Below are 23334 nucleotides of genomic sequence, written 5' to 3'. Positions count from 1 at the left end.
ATATTCACCTGTACAGCCGTCACCCCGTCATTTGTGGCCCATGGTGTACCACAGTTGCCTCGGCGCCCGATTTTGGATAGCGCCATACGCGGTATTACTTCATAGTGGCATGCGAACACAGACTTAGCCGTTTCGACAATGCTGCCACCCTTGACCTAAAGGCCACCGATCATCGCCTTTTTGACGTCAGATAAACCGCTTCTTTTCCTCATCGGGACACAAGCTTTATATACTCTCCATTGCTATTGCTGCCACCTGCCATTTGTGAGTGATTATTGCACGTTGGCGTCGAACATAGAAGGTGATCACATTAACACGAGTAGTCACTTTAAAATGGCTGGATCGTGTAGTTTCTCCCTATAATACGTGTTAATTTTCCGGTATAGTGTGCTGAAGCGACGATCAATAGTTTCCTCCATACGTACAGCAAGTGTACTCTACTGGCCATTAAAATTGCTACACCACGAAGATGATGTGCTACAGACGCGAAATTTAACCGACAGGAAGAAGATGCTGTGATACGCAAATGATTAGCTTTTCAAAACATTCATACAAGGTTGGCTCCGGTGTTGACACCTGCATCGTGCTGAATTGAGGAAAGTTTCCAACCAATTTCTCATACACAAACAGCAGTTGACCGGCGTTGCCTGATGAAACATTGTTGTGATGCCTCGTGTAAGGAGGACACATGCGTACCATCACGTTTCCGACTTTGATAAAGGTCGGATTGTAGCCTATCGCGATTGCTGTTTATCGTATCGCGACATTACTGCTCGCGTTGGTCGAGATCCAATGACTGTTAGCAGAATATGGAATCGGTGGGTTCAGGAGGGTAATACGGAACGCCGTGCTGGATGCCAACGGCCTCCTATCACTAGCAGTCGAGATGACAGGCATCTTATCCGCATGGCTGTAACGGGTAGTGCAGCCACGTCTCGATCCCTGAGTCAACAGATGGGGACGTTTGCAAGACAACAACCATCTGCACGAACAGTTCGACGACGTTAGCAGCAGCATGGACTGTCAGCTCGGAGACCATGGCTGCGATTACCCGTGACGCTGCATCACAGACAGGAGCGGCTGCGATGGTGTACTCAATGACGAACCTGGGTGCACGAATGGCAAAACGTCATTTTTTCGGATGAATCAAGGTTCTGTTTACAGCATCGTGATGGTCGTATCCGTGTCTGACGACATCGCGGTGAACGGATATTGGAAGCGTGTATTCGTCATCGCCATACTGGCGTATCACCCGGCGTGATGGTATGGGGTGCCATTTGTTACACGTCTCGGTCACCTCTTGTTCGCATTGACGGCGCTTTGAACAGTGGACGTTACATTTCATAGGTGTTACGACCCGTAGCTCTACCCTTCATTCGATCTCTGCGAAACGCTACATTTCAGCAGTATAATACAAGACCGCCTGTTGCAGGTCCTGTACGGGCCTTTCTGGATACTGAAAATGTTCGACTGCTGCCCTGGCCAGCACATTCTCCAGATCTCTCACCAATTGAAACCGTCTGGTCAATGGTGGCCGAGAAACTGGCTCATCACAATACGCCAGTCACTACTCTTGATGAACTGTGGTATCGTGTTGAAGCTGCATGGGCAGCTGTAACTGTAAACGCCATCCAAGCTCTGTTTGACTCAATGCCCAGGGGTATCAAGACCGTTATTACAGCCAGAGGTGGTTGTTGTGGGTACTGACTTCTCAGGATCTATGCACCCAAATTGCGTGAAAATATAATCACATGTCAGTTCTAGTATAATATATTTGTCCAATGAATATCCGTTTGTCATCTGCATTTCTTCTTGGTGTAGCAACTTTAATGGCCAGTAGTGTGTTTGCAGCAGAGAGGCGAACGCAGCACTCTGCAGGTGCCGCGGCCGGCGCCGCCCACGAGACAGGCCGGGCGCGACTGCTGCCTCCGCTGGCTTCCACGGCGCGCCCTGCCCCGGACCGGTTTATAAATATTCGCGCGTTTTTTGTCGCCGTACGTTTTCGGTGGTGGTCGCCACGAACATGGGATTATAATGGACAGAATAAAATTGGAATAAATTTCCGGCACAGAAAGAGGAGAAGTTATGTGTCCGAGGGTCCCGGGAGAGCTTTATAACGGTAATATTGAAATTAGAGCTGACGGTAATGGGGGCTGGCGGGGAGAACGATGGGCAGCCGCCGAGTCTCCTAGCTGCCTCCTGCTGCAGCCAAGGGCCGTGGCCACCGGTTAATTATGGCCGCGGGATACGACTGTCTGGGCTGATACGCGGCCCCTCCTGGCAGGCGGAACTCACTAAGTCGTCCCGAATGGGGACTCATCACTGTGGACGCTCATAAGGTCTGGCGTGCCTCGCGGAAGCATCTCGGCATCTCTGGTATTCGCTGCCTGCATAAAGTGGTTCTCTCTTTAATACTATGCAACCGGTGCACCACGAGGGAATTATCCAAATGGAACGGAAATCGGCAGATGTAAGAGGCGTGTTTTTTAAGTACGTACCGTTTTGAAATTAATAAAAGACGTGCTACGATATCTCAATAATTTTATTTTTACATGATAGCCTGTACCTTAATCTACTTATCTACATAATTTCTGTCAATATTGAGGCACTTGTCATAACGTTGTACCAGTTTCTGAATACCCTCCTCACAGAAGTCTGCCGCCTGACTTGTTAACCACTGTGTCACCACTGTTTTGACTTCGTCGTCGTCTTGAAGACGCTGACCGCCCAGGTGTTTCTTCAAGTGAAGGAACAGATGGTAGTCACTGGGCGCAAGACCGGGGCTGTACGGAGACTGATCTAGAATTTCCCATCGAAAAGATGTCATGAGATCTTTGGTCTGATTCGCCACATGCGGACGGGTATTGTCTTGCAGCAAAATGATGCCCTTGCTCAACTTCCATAGGCTGTTGCTTTGATTCTGGTGTGACGTAGGCCACGCATGTTTCATCGCCCGTAATGATTTGGCTTAAGAAATCATCACCGTCGTTGTGGTACCGCTCAAGGAAAGTCAATGCACTGTCTAAATGTTTGGTTTTGTGCACATCCGTCAACATTTTCGGTACCCAGCGTGCGCACGATTTTCGGTAATTCAAGTGATCGGTCACAATTCCATACAAAAGACTACGAGAAACATTAGGAGAGTCATCCCGCAAGGAGGAAATTGTAAAACGTCTGTTTTCTCTCACCATATTGTCCACTTCCTGCACAAAACTTTCATTAACGACCGAAAGACGCCCACTCCGTTGTTCATCATGCACATTTGTGCGGCCATCTTTAAAAGCTCTCACCCAGTTACTTACCGTTCCATCACTCATATTTTCTCCGTAAACAGACCTCACGATGAATATCGATCGCTTTTAGGCCTTTGGCACTAAGAAATCTTATAACAGCCCGTACTTCACAGTCGGTGGGACTCACGATTATCGGAGGCATCTTAAACACGCAGTACACGAACAAGGAAGAATCAGACTGTAATGGCGTCAGTGAGTAGAGTAAGGTACAGGCTTTCATGTAAAAATAAAATTATTGAGATATCTTAGCACGTCTTTTTTTTAAATTTCAATACGGTACTTAAATAACACGCCTCGTACATCTAAAGACTAACAGATGTTTACAATTTTAGAAAAAAATTAATGATTTGTTCAAGACAAAGAGCTTCATAAAGTGCGCAAGTCAATAACATGTTCTTCCACCTATGGCCCTTATGTAAGGAGTTGCTCGGCTTGGCACTGATAGAGTTGCCGAATGTCCTCCTGACGGACATAATCCCAAATTCTGTCCAACCAGCACTTTAGAGTGTCAAAATCCGGAACTAGTTGCAGGATGCTGACCATATGCTCCAAACGTTCTCAGTAGCGGGGGGGGGGGGGGGGGGGAATCCTGGGACCGTGCTGGCCATGGTATTGTTTGGCAAGCACGAAGACAGGCAGTAGAAACTCTCGCCCTGTACGGGTGGGCGTTATCTTGCTGAAATGTAAACCCAGGATTGCGTGCTATGAAAGGCAACAAAACGGGGAGTAGAATATCGTCGACGTAAGCGCTGTGTTGTAAGGTTGACGCAGATGACAACCAAAGGGGTTCTGCTATGAAAAAAATGTCTCCCCAGACCATCGCGTCAGGTTGTTGGGACATTTGCCGGGCGACAATCTGGCTGATATCCCATCGCTGTCCAAGACGTCTGCAGAGACTTATTCGCTGATCATCGGGATGTTTGTGGTCATTTCTTACCACATAGTTCGCAGCCATGCCATGTATGAACGGCGGCTGATCATCGGGATTCATCACTGAAGACAATTCCACTCCACTCAATGAGGTTCTAGGCTGAAAACATATCTGGAGGCGACCTAGACAGCCGTGGGTACCAAACTGACTGTCGTCATCATTTGGCCCGACAACCAAGAGTGGGACTCTGAGATGCCATTTCATTTTATACACTCCTGGAAATGGAAAAAAGAACACATTGACACCGGTGTGTCAGACCCACCATACTTGCTCCGGACACTGCGAGAGGGCTGTACAAGCAATGATCACACGCACGGCACAGCGGACACACCAGGAACCGCGGTGTTGGCCGTCGAATGGCGCTAGCTGCGCAGCATTTGTGCACCGCCGCCGTCAGTGTCAGCCAGTTTGCCGTGGCATACGGAGCTCCATCGCAGTCTTTAACACTGGTAGCATGCCGCGACAGCGTGGACGTGAACCGTATGTGCAGTTGACGGACTTTGAGCGAGGGCGTATAGTGGGCATGCGGGAGGCCGGGTGGACGTACCGCCGAATTGCTCAACACGTGGGGCGTGAGATCTCCACAGTACATCGATGTTGTCGCCAGTGGTCGGCGGAAGGTGCACGTGCCCGTCGACCTGGGACCGGACCGCAGCGACGCACGGATGCACGCCAAGACCGTAGGATCCTACGCAGTGCCGTAGGGGATCGCACCGCCACTTCCCAGCAAATTAGAGACACTGTTGCTCCTGGGGTATCGGCGAGGACCATTCGCAACCGTCTCCATGAAGCTGGGCTACGGTCCCGCACACCGTTAGGCCGTCTTCCGCTCACGCCCCAACATCGTGCAGCCCGCCTCCAGTGGTGTCGCGACAGGCGTGAATGGAGGGACGAATGGAGACGTGTCGTCTTCAGCGATGAGAGTCGCTTCTGCCTTGGTGCCAATGATGGTCGTATGCGTGTTTGGCGCCGTGCAGGTGAGCGCCACAATCAGGACTGCATACGACCGAGGCACACAGGGCCAACACCCGGCATCATGGTGTGGGGAGCGATCTCCTACACTGGCCGTACACCACTGGTGATTGTCGAGGGGACACTGAATAGTGCATGGTACATCCAAACCGTCATCGAACCCATCGTTCTACCATTCCTAGACCGGCAAGGGAACTTGCTGTTCCAACAGGACAATGCACGTCCGCATGTATCCCGTGCCACCCAAGGTGCTCTAGAAGGTGTAAGTCAGCTACCCTGGCCAGCAAGATCTCCGGATCTGTCTCCCATTGAGCATGTTTGGGACTGGATGAAGCGTCGTCTCACGCGGTCTGCACGTCCAGCACGAACGCTGGTCCAACTGAGGCGCCAGGTGGAAATGGCATGGCAAGCCGTTCCACAGGACTACATCCAGCATCTCTACGATCGTCTCCATGGGAGAATAGCAGCCTGCATTGCTGCGAAAGGTGGATATACACTGTACTAGTGCCGACATTGTGCATGCTTTGTTGCCTGAGTCTATGTGCCTGTGGTTCTGTCAGTGTGATCATGTGATGTATCTGACCCCAGGAATGTGTCAATAAAGTTTCCCCTTCCTGGGACAATGAATTCACGGTGTTCTTATTTCAATTTCCAGGAGTGTAGCAACACCCATTTGGTTGTCATCTACGGCAGCCCTACAGAACGGCGGTTACATTGGCGATATTCTACGAGCCGTTTGTCTCTCGTTCATGGCAAGCCATCCTAAATTTTCATTTCAGGAAGGTAATATCTACCCGCACGTGGCGAGAGTGCTTACTGCTTGTCTTTGTGCTTGCCAAACCCTTGAGTAGTCAGCAACATCGTCACGAAATCGAGAACATTGTGGGGAGGGTCCTGCAACCAGCTCAGGATTTTGACGATCTGTCGCGCCAATTGGACAGAATTCGGCGTTATACCCCTCAGGAGGACATCCAACAACACTGTCAATTAATGACAAGCCGAGTAACTACTTGCTTAAGAGCCAGAGGTGGTCCAACACGTTGTTGTCATACTCAATTCGTGAAGTTCTTTCTTTTGAATAAATCATTAAATTTTTCTGAAACTGCAAAGTTTGTTGGTTTGTACATAAATAACACACCTACCATTTCCGTCACGTTTCCTTTTTTCTTACAGTGTGTTTATAGATATTCTGCACGGAAAAATATTTCCATTAGTGAAAATGTTCGTCTAGAAAATCACCAGTTGTTGATAATTTCCTTCAGTCAAAGCAAAAATAAAAAATAGTTTGTAATATGATTTACGTCAAGACAGTTTCTGTCGGAGCCACTATGCGCATCAAGGACCCTAACTAATGGGCGGTACTTTGAAGTTTCAGTAATTTAAAACAACAGACAGAAATCCTCAGGGAAATATATGACAGCATGTGAGGTGTCGATCAACAGTTTAGCATACCCTTAAGATGCTACAGATCCAATTCCTGGTGACTCATACGGAAGGGAAGCTTCCTATAAGAACATGTAAATTTAAGAGAAACAATGTCGCACCGTGTATAACGACTTATTAAATGAAAATTAATAGGGGTGACCCATTTAAGCATATTTAAGCATGAAAGTACTGGTGTCAAGCCTCACAAGCCTCAAAAGAAAACTAGCAGGCACTACAACAATTGGTTTCTTGTCATAAGACCTCAAGAGAAATGATTTACTTACTGAAGCAAACATATTAGCATGTAATAAGCGGACAAAAGATTGAAAATACGAAGAAAAACCCATGGAACAGCATGATGGATACATGAAAGTATATTACGAAACTATATCGCGGATACACCCCATGGCTTTGGAAAGGATTAGTGATTGAAAGAGAGATCCAGGAAAAGTAAGACTGAACACCGATACTTTTGCCATAGTTCATGGTGGGTGCAATTAGCTGGATGTAAGTGGTACATATGTGCAATGAAACTCTGATACAGATTAACTAGTTTCGCGACCCTCTTGCCTTAGTGGCTGCATCTACGCCACTTGCGTACCACTCCTAAACGGCGCGAGTGTGTAAGTCGTCTGAGTCCAGCTCGGCCTCTGTAGTTTGCTCCATGCTGGAGACATCTCTCTCTATTAATATCTTCGACGCCTACCTAAGGTGAAGTACGTTCTCGATGGCGTCTATAAAGCATCTCCCTTGACCTATCCTCAGCCAGTGTTCTCTTCGACTTTTGGGCCACAAATGTCTTTTGATTTTACTCTATGACTCTTGGCTGGTGCTGATACTGCCAGGCATTTACAATGGACCTTGCGAGTCCTGACCAATAATAATTATGTAAACAAGTTTAAGAGTTTCCTACTCTCGTGGATTTTTTCATGATCGATCAATAGTGGAATGGCGTGGGATAGAAGATAGATAATCTGTCCCACTACATGGCAGATTTCCAGCCACAGTGAACCAAAAGCTTTGCACGTAGGTATACACGGAAAATCGTCCCTTCTACCGAGATAATTACTGTGAGCCAGTCACAGAACCTCTTATTGGGATCTGAACAAACATTTCTGAATGGTACAGTAGAGGCCAACGGCTGGTCCCACCATCTGAAGCTCTACGTTTTCACCTAACCATCAGATCGTATCTAACCTAAATAGATTGCTCTTAGCAGCTCGCATAGTGCAGTTTTATGGAACACAGACTGATCACTCCTACACATACTGTGGGACACAGATACTGCCATATTCCTATTCTCTACCCGCTCAGAGATGGCTTTCAGCATCCACCAACTTTACCGCACTCAGGTCCTCCTAAGCTAACGTCCCTGCCTTGACCCAGTTAAATAAAGCTCCGAAGGCTGCAGAAATAACAGGTCTCCATCAACGTATTAAGAGGAAAGGAGAAGACGAAGTAATTAGCAGTGCTATCATTGGCGGTAGTGAATAATGTCTGCAGTTTTCATGCAGCGTTAAAGAGCTGACTGTACTGACACTTGGTATACACGAATTACATTATAAAAATACGTTACGTGATAGTTCGAGCATAAACTCTCATGTAACGCCACACACGCTAGTAAGCTCGTTAACACTATATGCATGAGACTTTTGATTATATAGATTCGAAAACAACAGAATCACATGGACTGCCTAAAATTTTTAGTTCAAGGAACATCAAAACCAGCTTGTTGCAAGAAAGTAGGAACCATATACAGTTAGGAGAAACTACGGAAAATCTACGAATTAGAAAGTAGGACAAGAATTGATAATAAACAATCTAGCATTTCGAATACTAGTAACGAAATACTTCTTCAAGTGCTGCTTAGACTGCTGAGAAATACCAGAACAGAAGGAAAAACGTAAGTAATAGAAAGTACCTCTGTAAAAAATACGCTTATCAGCTAGAATATTATGACCAGATCTATAGATCGATATAAGGCCGTCCAGGCGATAAGAGCCTCATCTGGAGAGGCATGGCTGCCTGTCAGACACACGCTTGGTGCATGTAGTATCAAAGAGTGTCTGTGTATACACAGAATGCGGAAAGTGTGCGATCTACCTGAGTTTGACCGAGCGCAGATTGTGATGGTACGGAGGCACGGCATGGGCCTTTCGGAAACTGCACAACTTCTGGGGTGCTCGAGGAGTACTGATGTGTCTTCAGCACTTAGCGAAACCAGGGTGAAATCATGTCCAGACGCCGAGGAATTAGGCGGTCGCTTCTCGTTACCGATGTCGGACGTCCAAGGCTGGGAAGACTGATTAAACAGGACAGGCGGTGAACTGTTCCAGGACTAACATTAGACTTTAATGCTGGACAGCGTGCAAGCGTGTCTGAGCACACAGTTCACTGAACACTCCTAACGACGGGCCTCCGCTGCCGACGACCCATGGATGTACCAATGTTAACACCACAACATCGGCCACTACAACTGAAATGGGTACGTAACCATCGGCACTGGACGTTGGCATAGTGTCAGAGAGTTGCATGGTCTGATGAGTCCCGATACTTTCTTCATCATGCCGATGGGAGGGCATGAATCCATCGTCTTTCAGAGGAACAGCTCCTTGACATCTGTATTGCGGGACGGTGACAAGCTGGCGGCGGCTCCATTATGCTCTGGGAGACGTCCACGTGGGAATCCATGGCTCCAGCGCAGCCCTTGCAGGGCGCCATGACGGCCAAGGATTATCGTACACTGGTTGTAGACCACATACACCCCTTCATTGCGATCATGTTCCCCAACGACAGTGGCATTTTTCAGTAAGATAATGCGCCATGTCACAAGACCAGGAGTGTGATGGAATGTTTCAAGAAACACAGTGGCGAGTTCCAATTGATATGATGCCCCCCCCCCCCCCTCTACCCGGACCTGAAACCGATCGAATACGTCTCAAATATGACTGGAAATGGCACCAAACCTCATCGCCCCCTCCCCGGAATTTATGGGAATTAGGTGCCCTGAGTGTACAGATTTGGCGCCAACTCCCTCCAGTCTCTTACCAAGGTATCATTGCTTCCAGGCCACGGCGCGTCGCCGCTAGTACCTATTAGGTAGGTGGTCATAATGTTCTGGCTGATCAGTCTAGTATGAAATTTCTCAGAAAATATGAAGATATTTTGTGAGGATAAGAAGACCAAAACCATCACGCTAATTACCAAGTTCAAATTGAGCCTTAGGTGGGCAAAATGGAGAGAAAAGAAGATATCCATCAAGTACTCATATGTCGATAATGAGGAAAGTGTCGTGCGCTTTAATCTACATTTTAATTTGTTTATTAGAGATATACATCCCATCAATCTAATTTTTCACCATCCATAATTCGCCCATCACCTTTCCAGATCACATCTGGAAATGTAAACCCTGACCCTGGTCAGCCACTTGATCATTGATCAGATAATCAAACAAATATGAGGAGTCTTCTATTGAAAGAATCCACCGGTTTGGACAGTCACGACGAGATTAGCCAGGCGAAGACACCATTCGGATACAGTGGGGTGTCACATAGACGACAAAGGCGAGTCGGAGCGCCTAGTGATGCACTGAATGAACAAACAAACATGTGAAATATTCCACATAAGAAGGAGCTAAAATTTAACAAACCAGGAAGATTTTCGTATTTTGCAACAGTAAATATTAATTCTTTAAGGAAAGTTGGTAAATTGAAACATTTAACAGATGCAATTTTGTTATATGATGACATGATGGAGACCATGGCTGTTGTTTGAAGACAAATGTTGATGGTGTTAGGACAGCAACCAGCCACAAGTTTACTTTGAGTTCCTTTATTCAAAGGAAACCGTTACCAGTTTCGAATCGTTGTGATTCATCATCAGACGGTTTATACGTTTTCTTTATGACATTTGGTGTGTTTTTATAGATTAATTGTCGTGAAACGTCGGTTTCGAGTGTTTGTTTTCATAACATTCGTCAAACCGTTGTAAATGCATTCCCACTGCATCCTCGTTGTTGCACACGTAAATAGTTTTCATTGTAACGTTATCCTGTCCATTTCTTGAATGTGAGTGCGAACTTACGAGTGATGGGACGGGAAATAAAATGAAAATGTGGACAGCAGGCGAAGTTGTTAATGCACTGATTACTTTCTGTAACTCGTTGAGGAAGCTTATTCAAGTAATGTTGTGGCTCACCTTCTCGGGAATTTTAAGACCGATCAAACTACAGTCTGATCCACAAACAATGGCGGTTCGCGCAGGTCAAGAAATGGACAGGATAACGTTACAGTGAAAACTATTTACGTGTGCAACAACGAGGATGCAGTGGGAATGCATTTACAACGGTTGGACGAGAAAACAAACACTCGAAACCGATGTTTCACGACAATTAATCTACAAAAACACACCAAATGTCATAAAGACAGCGTGTAAACCGTCTGATGATGAATCACAACGATTCGAAACCGGTAACGGTTTCCTTTGAATAAAGGAACTCGAAAGTAAATTTGTGGCTGGTTGCTGTCCTAACACCATCAACATTTAACAGATGTCTTAAATCAACAGAATATAGTTATCACAGACCTTCAAGAATTACGGAATACTGACCAGGACACGATCGAATCGGGAGGATATCGACTTTATAAGAGAACACCACGAGAAAGGGCAATAGAAAATCTTCCCTAATTCGGTGTGGGTTTCTTGGTACACAATATAATATTGAGTTCCATTGAGGATTTTTCATCCAGTTCCTCAAGAATGCGTTGTTAACAATTAAGATGGAAAACAAAATATACACACTGATAAATATTCGTGCTCCAACTAATGTTAAAAATAGAACTGACAAGGATGGAACGGAAAAATTCTGGGATGGACTTGATCAACTAGTAAGGACCAGACCGGAAACTAACATTAAAATTCTGCTTTGAGACTGTAACGCGACGATAGCACGAAAGAAGAAATTTCGAGGTGTGGTGGGGCGATGGCCAGTGCATAACCTTACAAACATGAACGGGGAATGGTTAATTGAATTTTTTACTACAAATGGATTGGTTTTGAAGACAACCAGGTTTAAGAGAAGACCACATAAGTTAATGACATGGAAATGTCCTAACGTCAAGCTAGGAGAGTTCCAGATAGATCATGTGGCCATGGATCAGAAATTCCATAAAGAAATCTATAATGTTAAAGTGCTGAGTAGCGTCGATGTTGATTCAGACCAATAAATTTCAAAAATTAAAATCAAGCTGACATCTAAAATAAAAAACAAACCTCAAAAGTTAGATACAAAGAGAACATATGACCCTAGTTATATTATTAATAATCAGATATATTACGAGAGATCAAGAATACCATTAAGTGAAATCTAGAAGCCCCTGTCAATCAATTGAAAGCCTTGGCTGAAGAAGTAGCTCCTGTACGGAAACGCAAGAAACATGCTTGGTGGAATGAGGAATGCGATGCAGCGATTCGACGTAGACATAAGGCCTGGTTAAATGACCAACAAAAGCGAACTGAAAGCTGCAGGGAGGAATTAATAAATGCTAGACAATCAACCGCCAAAGAAATTTGAAGGGTCCAAAGGCAATTTCATAAGGACTCGCTAAAATCTCTCGAGGATGCTTTCAATCGCCACAAAACAAGAGATTACTATCAGACATTCAAACAGTACCAGTACTAAATATTTCAAACAGTCACTAAATAGCGCGGATCTTGAACATCATTTAGAATTTGACCCCTATCCAAGAAACAAAACACTTTTAGAAAAAGTTATACCACCACAGCCAGATGAAGTACAAGCAGCGATTAACTCACTTCGGAATTGCAAAGCAGCAGGTGAGAACCAACTAGTGGCAGAACTTTGGAAATATGAAAATTTACAAATTATTCTGAACTTACACAAACATCTTACTGACATTTGCAATACTGAGAAGTTAAAAGAGGAATGAAATGCTGCAATAATCCACCCACTACACAAAAAAGGAGATAGATTGGATCCAAATAATTATAGGGGTGTATCCCTGCTGGATATTACTTATAAAATATTTTCCAAGGTTCTGTATTTCAGAATTCATGAACAGCTTGATGGTGAATTAGGCGAATATCAAGGAGGCTTTCCTCCAGGACGAAACTGTCCTGATCAAATTATTAGTTTCAAATGGATAATGAAACATGAGAGGGTCAGGGACAAGAAACTAGCGATCACGTTTGTCAATTTTAAAAAAGCCTACGATAGTATCCATCGTGAATCTCTACAGAATTTGGTTTACATCAGAAACTTGTCAACCTCATTGCAGTCACCCTTCTAAATACTAAAGCTAGAGTAAGGTTCAGAAACGAATTCTCTGAACCTTTTGAGATTCATACTGGCCGTCGACAAGGCGATGGTTTCTCTCCATTATTGTTCAGTTGTGTGCTAGAGAAAATCGTGTGTAAATGGAAAAAGAAATGTCCACCATCTGTTAAGATTGGAAGAAAGATTCAACTTAACTGCCTTGCATTTGCAGATGATTTGGCGCTGTTAGCAAACAATATTGATGAAGCAAAGGTTCAGACAGAACAACTAGAACGATTAGCGGCAAGGGTCGGATTGAAAATTTCGTTTGAGAAAACAGAAATGATGCCCAGCTTCCCAGTTGACACATCCCATATCATTCTCAATAATGATCAAAAAATTAAAGTAGTAAAAAAGTTTAAATATCTTGGTGAGATTATTACCTGGGATGTTAATGAAAGAGTATCAATAGATAGAACATCAAAACTTCAGCGAGCACAGAGAACTATGTGGCCAACCTACAAAAGACGATCTCTGTCAATAAATGATAAATTTCGTCGTTACTCCTCCGCCGTTAAACTGGAAGCAACATTTCCAAGTGAAACACTATTCAGACTAAATACTCAAACAACTGACAAATTTCAGAAGGTTGATAGAAGAATTCTCCGAACAATTATCAGTAATAAACACTAAGTTAATGGGCACTGGAGACTTTTGCCCAATTCAGTAGTGTATAAAGAAAGTGAGTTCATTATTGATACAATAGAATCCTGAAGCAACTTTTTGATTACTTCTGGAACAGTAAAACAAAAAACATCTGGTTTAAATAAGTACAAAGTTATCTGGATGAACTGAACATCACCACTCACCGAATTCAACACAAAGTAGAGAAACTGATTCTGAAGAACAAATACACACGGCTGACATTCAGGCCATCAGAACGGAAGAAGTATGTCATATCTGAAGAAGAACGAGTAGCCAGATCACTGTGAATAAAGTTTTGGGAAAGGAAAAAATTCCTGACGGCTAAGACCTAAACTTAGTTATTGTAGACTCTGTTGTATTATGTTTGATTTTAGTGCTCCAATGTGGGTGTAAACTATGTAAATAAATAATAAAATAAATTAGAGCAGTCTTTGGTAACGGATCGCAAAATTAATCCACTATACACACCTATGCGAACAAAGTATCCGGACACCTGGTTCAAAAAGATTTAAAGTTCGTGGCGTCCTCCATCGGCTATGCTAGAATTCAGTATGGTTGCTGAGAATTCTTCCGGGTTGTATGGCCGTGGTCCATGGAGCTCTTCTATCCCTGACGTTTCGTCCAAAGCTACGTTGGACATCTTCGGAGGTGCTCCTGGTTGTGCTGAGTCTTGGTGTTAGTTTGTATATAAGTTTTAAGTTTCACAACAACTGACAGCACATGTTAATTCCGTCCCCCGCCGCTTTCGATCGCCTTCCTAGACTTTTAATCAATTTTAGGCAAAAATCTAAACACAAACCATTTAACAGAATACTATAGAATGAGATCCTTTAATTCATTATTTTATAGTAGTTGTCCCTTTAAAGGCAAAATATCTTTCATTGGACCAAGTGGATGTTTTTTCTGATTTCTAAAACAGTTATTGATGTATTCAAGTGACGCAATATTTTATTACATGCATTGCTATTTCGTTTTCATATCTGATATGGTCTTTGGGAGAATGTATTTCAAAAACGAGAGAGGCAAACCCAAGAGCCATTAAATTATAGATATCTGTTGTGATGAATCATTTCTCGCCTCATTGAATGAAACAGTTTGGTGTGACACTTAAAAAGGATCTCAGGCCTTGTACTGGCCAACAACGTGAGATCATAGCACAGGATGAGAAAAATGCGCGACGATAGCAATTTTGATGGTGGACGGACCGTGTGTGCTCGAACTTGTGAGACTTGAACTTTGACGTCGTGAAAGCAGTGGCACCGTTGCGTATCACCGTCACACGGGTGAACCACGACTTCTTCGAGATGCGGAACAATCACACCTAGAGTCAACAGCCTTGTTAATGACAGTCTGGGGCTGTTGGCTAATAAATGGCCGGAAACCCTCGCAAAGTCAGTTCTGCTAAATAACAGAGGAGCGTCCAGATGTATCTTATCACAAAGAAGCACAGACGCCTCTGTCCGGAACATATTTAGTTTAGAAGGCGTTAGTGATAAGCTTGGGCACAGAAACATCGCTATTGGCCATAAGAACGATGGAGAAAGTGAGTCTAATTCTCAACCACATTAATCAACTTTCCCGCCTTTGCATTTTGCATCTATCGATGATTTAAGGGCTTCTTCCCTGCTACACTGCCGGGAAGAAACCTGGAAAGACAGCTTCGATTTTGATTCAGTGATGGCATACGCCACCTGGGGGGATAGTGGATGTACTGATAATGGTTTCATCGTCGTCCGCCGACAGAATGCGTAGTGGCACAGCTACCAGGGCGTCATCTTTAACAGGTAATACTTACAGCCAGAAGGCTCAGTGTGGTGCAAACGTGCGAAGCAAGCAGGCAACCGTGTCACGGAGACACACCCATGCTTGCTATAGCCAACTGATCGAGTTTGAAAGGGACCAAATCGCGGCCTTGCGAATGGCGGGATGGTCCTTTCGGAGAATTTCCACGCAATCTGGACGTGCTGCGTCAGTTGTGCAGCGATGCTGGTATCAGTGCTCATGTGAACGTTCTCAAACCCGTAGACGAGGCCCTCGCTGTCCACGCAAAACAGACGCCCGCCAGGAACGTCGTATTGTAAGAACACCAGTGGCGTATCGTACAGCTACAACAGTTCAGATAAGAGGACTTGTGAGCCCAGACGTGTCAACACGGACTGTTCTATCTATCCACCGTTTGCGCCTTGTCCCGCAGCTACGCAGGGTCGTCCATGGTTACCCGGATACGGCATGTTAATTGTAAGGGGTGGCCGGATGCCCTTCCTGCCGCCACCCTGTATCCCCCAGGACGGAATTAGTGTACCCCAACTGTCTGTGTCTAGTGGAACCCATGAAATAGTGTGAATGTGTTCAGATGTCTGCGAGCTGTGTAACGGAGGCGGAACGTGGGGACCAGCCCGGTATTCACCTAGCGGGATGTGGAAAACCGCCTAAAAACCATATCCAGGCTGGCCGGCACACCGGCTCTCGTCGTTAATCCGCCGGGCGGATTCGATTCGGGGCCGGCGCGCCTACCCGAGCCCAGGATGCAGCGCGTTAGCGCTCTCGGCTACCCTGGCGGGTCCGTGTCAACACGGACTGTTGTCAACCGGTTATTAGCAGTGAAACTATGGGTACGCACACCTCTAGCCCGTCTCCCATTCGCGTGACGGCATCGACGAGCACGGCTAGACTAGTGGCGTCGGAAGATGGAATGGCGCGGTGTGGTCTTCAGCGACAAAAGCAGATTCTGTCTGCACGCGAGTGATTGTCGGTCGCCCGTACGTCGTAGAGAGCATTCGTCCAAGACTAACTGGCCGACGCCTTATGTCTGGGATTCGATAAGCAACAGCTCTCCTTCGCCTTTGATGTTTCTCGAGGGGACGCTAACCGAAGCTCGGTACATGCAGAATGTTGTTGGACCCGTTATTCGCCTACGCATTGCCTATAAACTTAACGTGCTCTGCAACAACTTCCCTTGCCAGCACAATCTCCGGACTTGTCTCCAATCGAGCACGTGTGGATATGATGGGACGAAAAGTGACTCATGCGACTCACCAACCAATAATTCTTACAAAACTACGTAAACAGGTCGAGCAGACGTGTAAGATCGTATCCCAGGACAGTATTCGCCACCTGTACCATCGACTAGATGATGGAGATAGCTCCTGCACAGCCGCCCTTGGAGTCTATACTACTTAGTAATAAGGCTGTTTCAGCGAGGGTCGATACCTGTTACCTCAGAACCGTTTGCGCTATTCATCCGCACATTTAATCGTTTCGTGTACTCCATATGCACTGTGGCAACAACAAATCTTGAGTGAACTGGAAATCTCTAAATGAGTGTACTACCCGTATTTTTTTTTCCTGTGGTGTGTTTGGCACGTATACCGTAGGTCACTCAAGTAATCTAAAATATTTGAAATATTTGCGCTGGCAGTCATTGTCGGTGTGCTTTAGGACGTAGTTAATTGCATAAGCTATGAGCTTCTGTTGCCATGGAAGTATGGTGATGGCTGCATGGCATCGCAAGCATTGTGGATTCGATTAGCGTAAGGGAAGTGCAAGCATTGATTGCAAGCTGCGTTACTGTGTTCGCTTCTCTGTTCTGTGCTGCCTTCAGAAACAAAATTTCAGAAAAAGAAAAGAATACACCACTCTGGAGTGAAGTGGAATTAAAGTGCAATTGCTACTCGAAAAATGTGAAGGAAAAAAATAGTCTTTGGAATGACAGCTACAGCATACGCAAACGTTTAAACAACTTTCTGTGAAATTTAAAGCAAGGGCATAAACATTAAGAGTGCAAACCGAATTTTGCTATCAGACGCAGAGGAGAGATAGATAGGCGAAAGGAGCACCTCAAGGACGTCTACGAGGCAGGAAGTATATGCTGATGTGCTAGAAAAGGAAATGGGTGTCGGGTTGGAAGATAGAATGGTTCTACTGTTCTACTGAAAGTGCTGTGGAGAACTTGCAAGAAATCAAATGGCGTACACAACTTTCCTTCAAAATTTATAAACCGTGTGGGAACACCAAAAAGTAAGTTGAATACATGGCAGACCAAGTAACTTTCTGATTACTGTACTACACTTCAGAATGACACGAATACATGAAACCATCTCTCAGTATTGTCACTAAGTCTCTGTACCCGGCTGCTGTGTCCGAGCGGTTCTAGGCACTTCAGTCAGGAACCGCGCTGCTGCTACTGTCGCAGGTTCGAATCCTGACTCGGGCATGGATGTGTGTGATGTCCTTAGGTTAGTTAGGTTTAAGTAGTTCATAGTTATGGGACTGATAACCTTAGATGTTAAGCCCCATAGTGCTTAGATCCATTTGAACGATTTTTTTTACTCTCTGTAAATAACGGATCGAACATTCTAACAATCGTTCAGTTGTTCGGCAACAGAAATTCTCTTTGGTCACGGAGCCAGTCGAGGACCACAGTATGAATGTCGGATATTCTGTTTCAGATGTTCTTTCAGCTTTCCGAAAAGATGGAAGTCGTATGGTCTGAACTATGTGGCGGATCAGCATCATCTATGCCTCTGCGGCTTTAGGAAAATTTTTGTCACCATTTGACTACGCCTCGACGCGGTCTGTATTTGATCCATATACCGCCAGAATTTCACAATATATCTGTGTGCAAATTAGACGTTTTGACTACAAGACTCATACTGTCCGAAGCACTTCAACTTTGGCGTAAACTTAACAGTAGCTGTGCTATGTCATCCGCACACAGTGATGCTACTTTTATCAGTCTCATAGCAGAACTGTGTCTTTGGAACACGTGTTAAGATGCAGTCTCTTCTGACGATAGAACACAGCATGGGCCGACATGTGAAGCTTACTTTCTGAAGTCCCTACGTAATAGACGGGAAGGGGAGTAGCAACCGAAAGATTATTCAAGTTGATTTCTAAAAACTATGAGAGACATGCCATTGGACTTCTGTAGGAATATTCTCATCTTGTGTTTTGTTATCCTGTAATGAAGATTTGTATCACACACATCCACCACATACAGCCCATGTCCGCGGGATACGATTTCTTCTGTAAGGAGATTAATCCAATATTTCATCCAAACAGTTAATAAGGAAATACTTAGTTCAAATGATAAAAGTTTTTGACCACTTGGTCAGGATCGAGTCAATCCATCGCAGGATTACTGGTTACAAGGTGTAGCACGGCATCCCTTTTCTTCAGCTTTATTCCGGTATGACTTTAACTGCAATCAGAATCAGAGGGAGGTGAAAATCTGTGCCCTAACTCTGAAGGACTGCTACAGTGTTCGAAGTGTGATTAGATGCAGGACAATAAAACTGACAGTGTGGTACTCTTACGCAATTAGAAACGTTATTTGTGTGGGCCGTTTTGTTAAAATAACAGTGAATTATTTCCATTGCACCGTTAAATGAATATTCTTTATCAGTCCCTTGCGCTTGTATATTTATTCTCAGACAGTGGCATTTGCACATTCATTATCTGTCCATTGCCATGGTACAAACAACACTAGTCACATGTGCTTAGCCGGCCGCGGTGGTCTCGTGGTTCTAGGCGCTCAGTCCGGAACCGCGGGACTGCTGCGGTCGCAGATTCAAATCCTGCCTCGGGCATTGATGTGTGTGATGTCCTTAGGTTAGTTAGGTTTAAGTAGTTCTAAGTTCTAGGGGACTGATGACCACAGATGTTAAGTCCCATAGTGCTCAGAGCCATTTGAACCATTTTGAACCACATGTGCTTAAAAACAGAACTCAAGGGTTAGGCAGATATTCGTAAATATAAATGTTAATCAGTTGCACTTAAAGATTCACTTTGTATAAATATGCGGAAACTATTAAAATTCTTCATTCTTTCACCCGTCTGTTAATCAACTGGCCTTGTAATATTAAATAGAATGAGTAGTGTAATGAGCACAGGCTCTAGACTCAGAGTAAGCAAGAGAAAGGCGGAAGGAACGAGGTGTGGTAGATATGAAGTCACCAGTCCATTTAATATCAAAATTGAGACCCTGTCGTTGAGGAAGTGACGGGTTTCTGGTATCTTGAAAGCCAAATAAGGAAGAAAGGACAAAGCAAGAAGGACATAAGAAGCAAATGAGTGCAGACAAAGAGGGTTCGTCGTTAGATTGATCATAAGAAGGAACTGTATGATAGGGCAGGTGTTAAGACATCAAGGATAAACTTCTATGCCGGCCGAAGTGGTCGTGCGGTTAAAGGCGCTGCAGTCTGGAACCGCAAGACCGCTACGGTCGCAGGTTCGAATCCTGCCTCGGGCATGGATGTTTGTGATGTCCTTAGGTTAGTTAGGTTTAACTAGTTCTAAGTTCTAGGGGACTAATGACCTCAGCAGTTGAGTCCCATAGTGCTCAGAGTCATTTGAACCATTTGAAAAACTTCTATGGTTCTAGAGGGAGCAACAGAGGACAAAAACACGCAAGTTGCTGACTCCAAATGCTACTATGAGATACAGAGAATGGCATAATCAAACGATAAATAGTAAAAAGAAACTGAAAAAGTTTGGATATCAAAAATTTTACGTTATTTCTCTCACGGATATTTGAGTTGTCGTTATCAGTAACTTATAATGAAAAAAATTCAAATCGCGTAAGTGCTACATGCGAACACACGCCACAAGCTATTGCGAGTACATACTATATGAGTGGTACGTAGCTCGATCTTTAGTCTCCATGTTTGTTTTCCCATTGGTACATGCAAGAAGTAAAATGGCCTGTGAACAAGCTAATTCGTAATCACCATACAATGAACGAACTCACTTCCTTCGCAGCTTACCTTTGATATTGGAGCTCAGCATTAATCTACTGACCGTCAGCTGACTTCCACTGATATCTGTTACAACCCTCAGTGCAACTTCTTAACAATAGACTAAACTGCCAAGTAAAAGCCACCCTGGGAATTCACTTCCTTGCTTTCGGGCACAGCATTTGGGCAATGGTGAAGAATATCTCATGTACTCTCTTCTACAAGCGCTCACTTCACAGCTTGGTCATACCTTTATTCACTTTCACTACAACTAGGTGGTCTAGGTCTAGCGACTTTGATTAGTAATCAAAACATTGTCGGTCTCGGGTTCGAAACACGGCGTTATTTAAATTTTAATTAATAATCAGCATTGGCGGCCAAAGACTTCCGGCATAAGAAGTCATTCTTATTCTCCCAATGGCCTTGTCAAAGAGGGCGGAGGAATGGACAGAGGTTCAGGCCACTCTCTTGTCTAGGACTGAGGAACTACCCCTAAAGGCGGAAGAATCAGCAATGGTTAACGGCATGAGGATGCAGATGGCAATGGGAAACCACTACATTATGGACAAATAACGTGTATCCAAAGGATTGAAAAAGTGTCATGATGATCTCTCCGTTGTTGACAAAAGATTCTGGAATAGCCCCCCGTTAGATCTCCGGGAGGGGATTACCAAGGAGGAAGTGACCATGAGAAAAAGACTGAATAATCAGCGAAAGTATAACGTTCTACGAGTAAGGCGTGGAATGTCAGAAGTTAAACGTGGTAGGGAAACTAGAAAATCTGGAAAGGGAAATGCAAAGGATCAATCTAGATAATCATAGTAGGAGTAAGTGAAGTGAAATGGGATGAAGATAAGGATTTCTGGTCAGATGAATATAGGGTAATATCAACAGCAGGGGAGTAGGATTCGTTACGAATAGGAAGGTAGGGCAGAGAGTGTGTTATTGTGAACAGTTCAGTGACAGGGTTGTTCTTATCAGAATTGACAACAAAACAGTCACGACAACGATAGTTCAGGTATACAAGATGAAGAGATGGAGAAAGTATATGAGAATACTGACGTGGTAATACAGTACAAAGGGAGATGAAAATCTAATAGACGTGGGGGGACTGGAATGCAATTGTAGGGGAAGGAATGGAAGAAAAGATTACAGGAGAATATGAGCTTGGTACAAGGAACGAGAGAGGGGAAAGACTAATCGAGTTCTGTGATAAATTTCTGGTAGTAATAGGGAAGACTCTGTTCAAGAATCACAACGGTAGGACGTATACTTGGAAAAGGCCGGGTGACACGGAAAGATTTCAGTTAGATTACATTATGGTCAGACAGAGAGTCCGAAATCAGATACTGGATTGTAAGGCATACCCTGGAGCACGTATAGACTCAGATCACAATATAGTAGTGATGAAGAGCAGGCTGTAGTTTAAGACATTAGTCAGGAAGAATCAATACGCAAAGAAGTGGGATACGGCACTACTAAGAAATGACGATATGCACTTGATGTTCCCTAAGGCTATGGATACTGCAATAAGGAATATCTCAGAAGCCAGTACAGTTGAAGATGAATGGACGTCTCTAAAAAGGCCATCACAAAAGTTGGGAAGAAGAACACAGAAGGTAACTGCGAAGAAGCTATGGGTAATGGAAGAAATACTTCAGTTGATCGATGAAAGGAGGAAGTACAAAAATGGTCCGGGAGACTCAGGAATACAGAAATACAAATCGCTGAGGCATGCAATGAAATGGAAGGGCAGAGAAGCTAAGAAGAAATGTGAAGACATCAAAAAAGAAATGATTTTCAGAAGGACAGACTCAGCATAAAGGAAAGTCAAAATATTTAATGTAAGGGTGCAACAGGAGTCGATTTAGAAGAGACAGTGGATCCAGTATTAGAATCACAATTTAAGAGAGCTTTGGAGGACTTAAGATCAAATAAGGCAGAAGGGACAGATAACATGCCATCAGAATATTTGAAATCATTGTGGGAAGTGGCAGCAAAACGACTATCCGCTTTGGTGTGTAGAATGAGTGAGGCTAGCGACATATCATCTGACTTTGGAAGAAATATCATCCACACAATGGCGAAGACTGCAAGAGCTGGCAAGTGCAAGAATTATCGCACAATCATCGTAACAGCTCATGCATCCAAGTTGCTGACAAGAATAATATACAGAAGAATGGAAAAGAAAATTGAGTATGTGCTAAATGACAATCAGTTTCGCTTTAGAAAAGGTAGCAGTACGAGAGACGTAATTCTGACATTGCGGTTAATAATGGAAGCAAGAGAAAAGAAAAATCTAGACATGGTTATAGGATTTGTCGACATGGAAAAAGCGTTTGACAGTACAAAATGTTGCAAGGTATTCGAAATTCTGAGAGAAATAGGGATAAGCTATAGAGTGAGACGGGTAATATCCAGTATGTACAAGAGCGAAGAGGGAATAGTGAGGGTTAACGACCAAGAACGAAGTCCTCGGATTAGGGTGTACTTCGAAGATGCAGTGACGGAACTAAGAGAAAGGTTCAGAAGTGGAATTAAAATTCAAGGTGAAAGGCTATCATTTACACGATTCACTGATGACATTGCTATCCTGAGTGAAGGTGAGGAAGAATTACAGGATCTGCTTAATGGAATGAACAGTCTAATGAGTACAGAATATGGATTGACAGTAAATCGAAGGAGGACGAAAGTAATGAGAAGTAATAGAAATGAGAACAGCGAGAAACTTAACATCAGGATTGATGGACACGAAGTAGATGAAATTAAGGAATACTGGTACGTAGACAGTAAAATAACCAATGACTGACGCAGCAAAGAGGACATTACAAGCAGTATACTAGTATCAAACACAGGCCTTAATATGAAGAAAAAATTTCCGAGAATGTACGTCTGGAGTATGGCAGTGAAACATGGACTGCGGGAAAACCTGAACAGAAGAGAATCGAAGCATTTGAGATGTGGCGCTACAAACGAAATTTCAAAATTAGGTGAACTGAT

This window comes from Schistocerca serialis, chromosome 6 (assembly GCF_023864345.2).
Source record: "Schistocerca serialis cubense isolate TAMUIC-IGC-003099 chromosome 6, iqSchSeri2.2, whole genome shotgun sequence".
NCBI classification, from domain to species: domain Eukaryota; kingdom Metazoa; phylum Arthropoda; class Insecta; order Orthoptera; family Acrididae; genus Schistocerca; species Schistocerca serialis.
The sequence above is the reverse complement of the archived record's forward strand: the minus strand, read 5'-3'. Positions refer to the sequence as shown.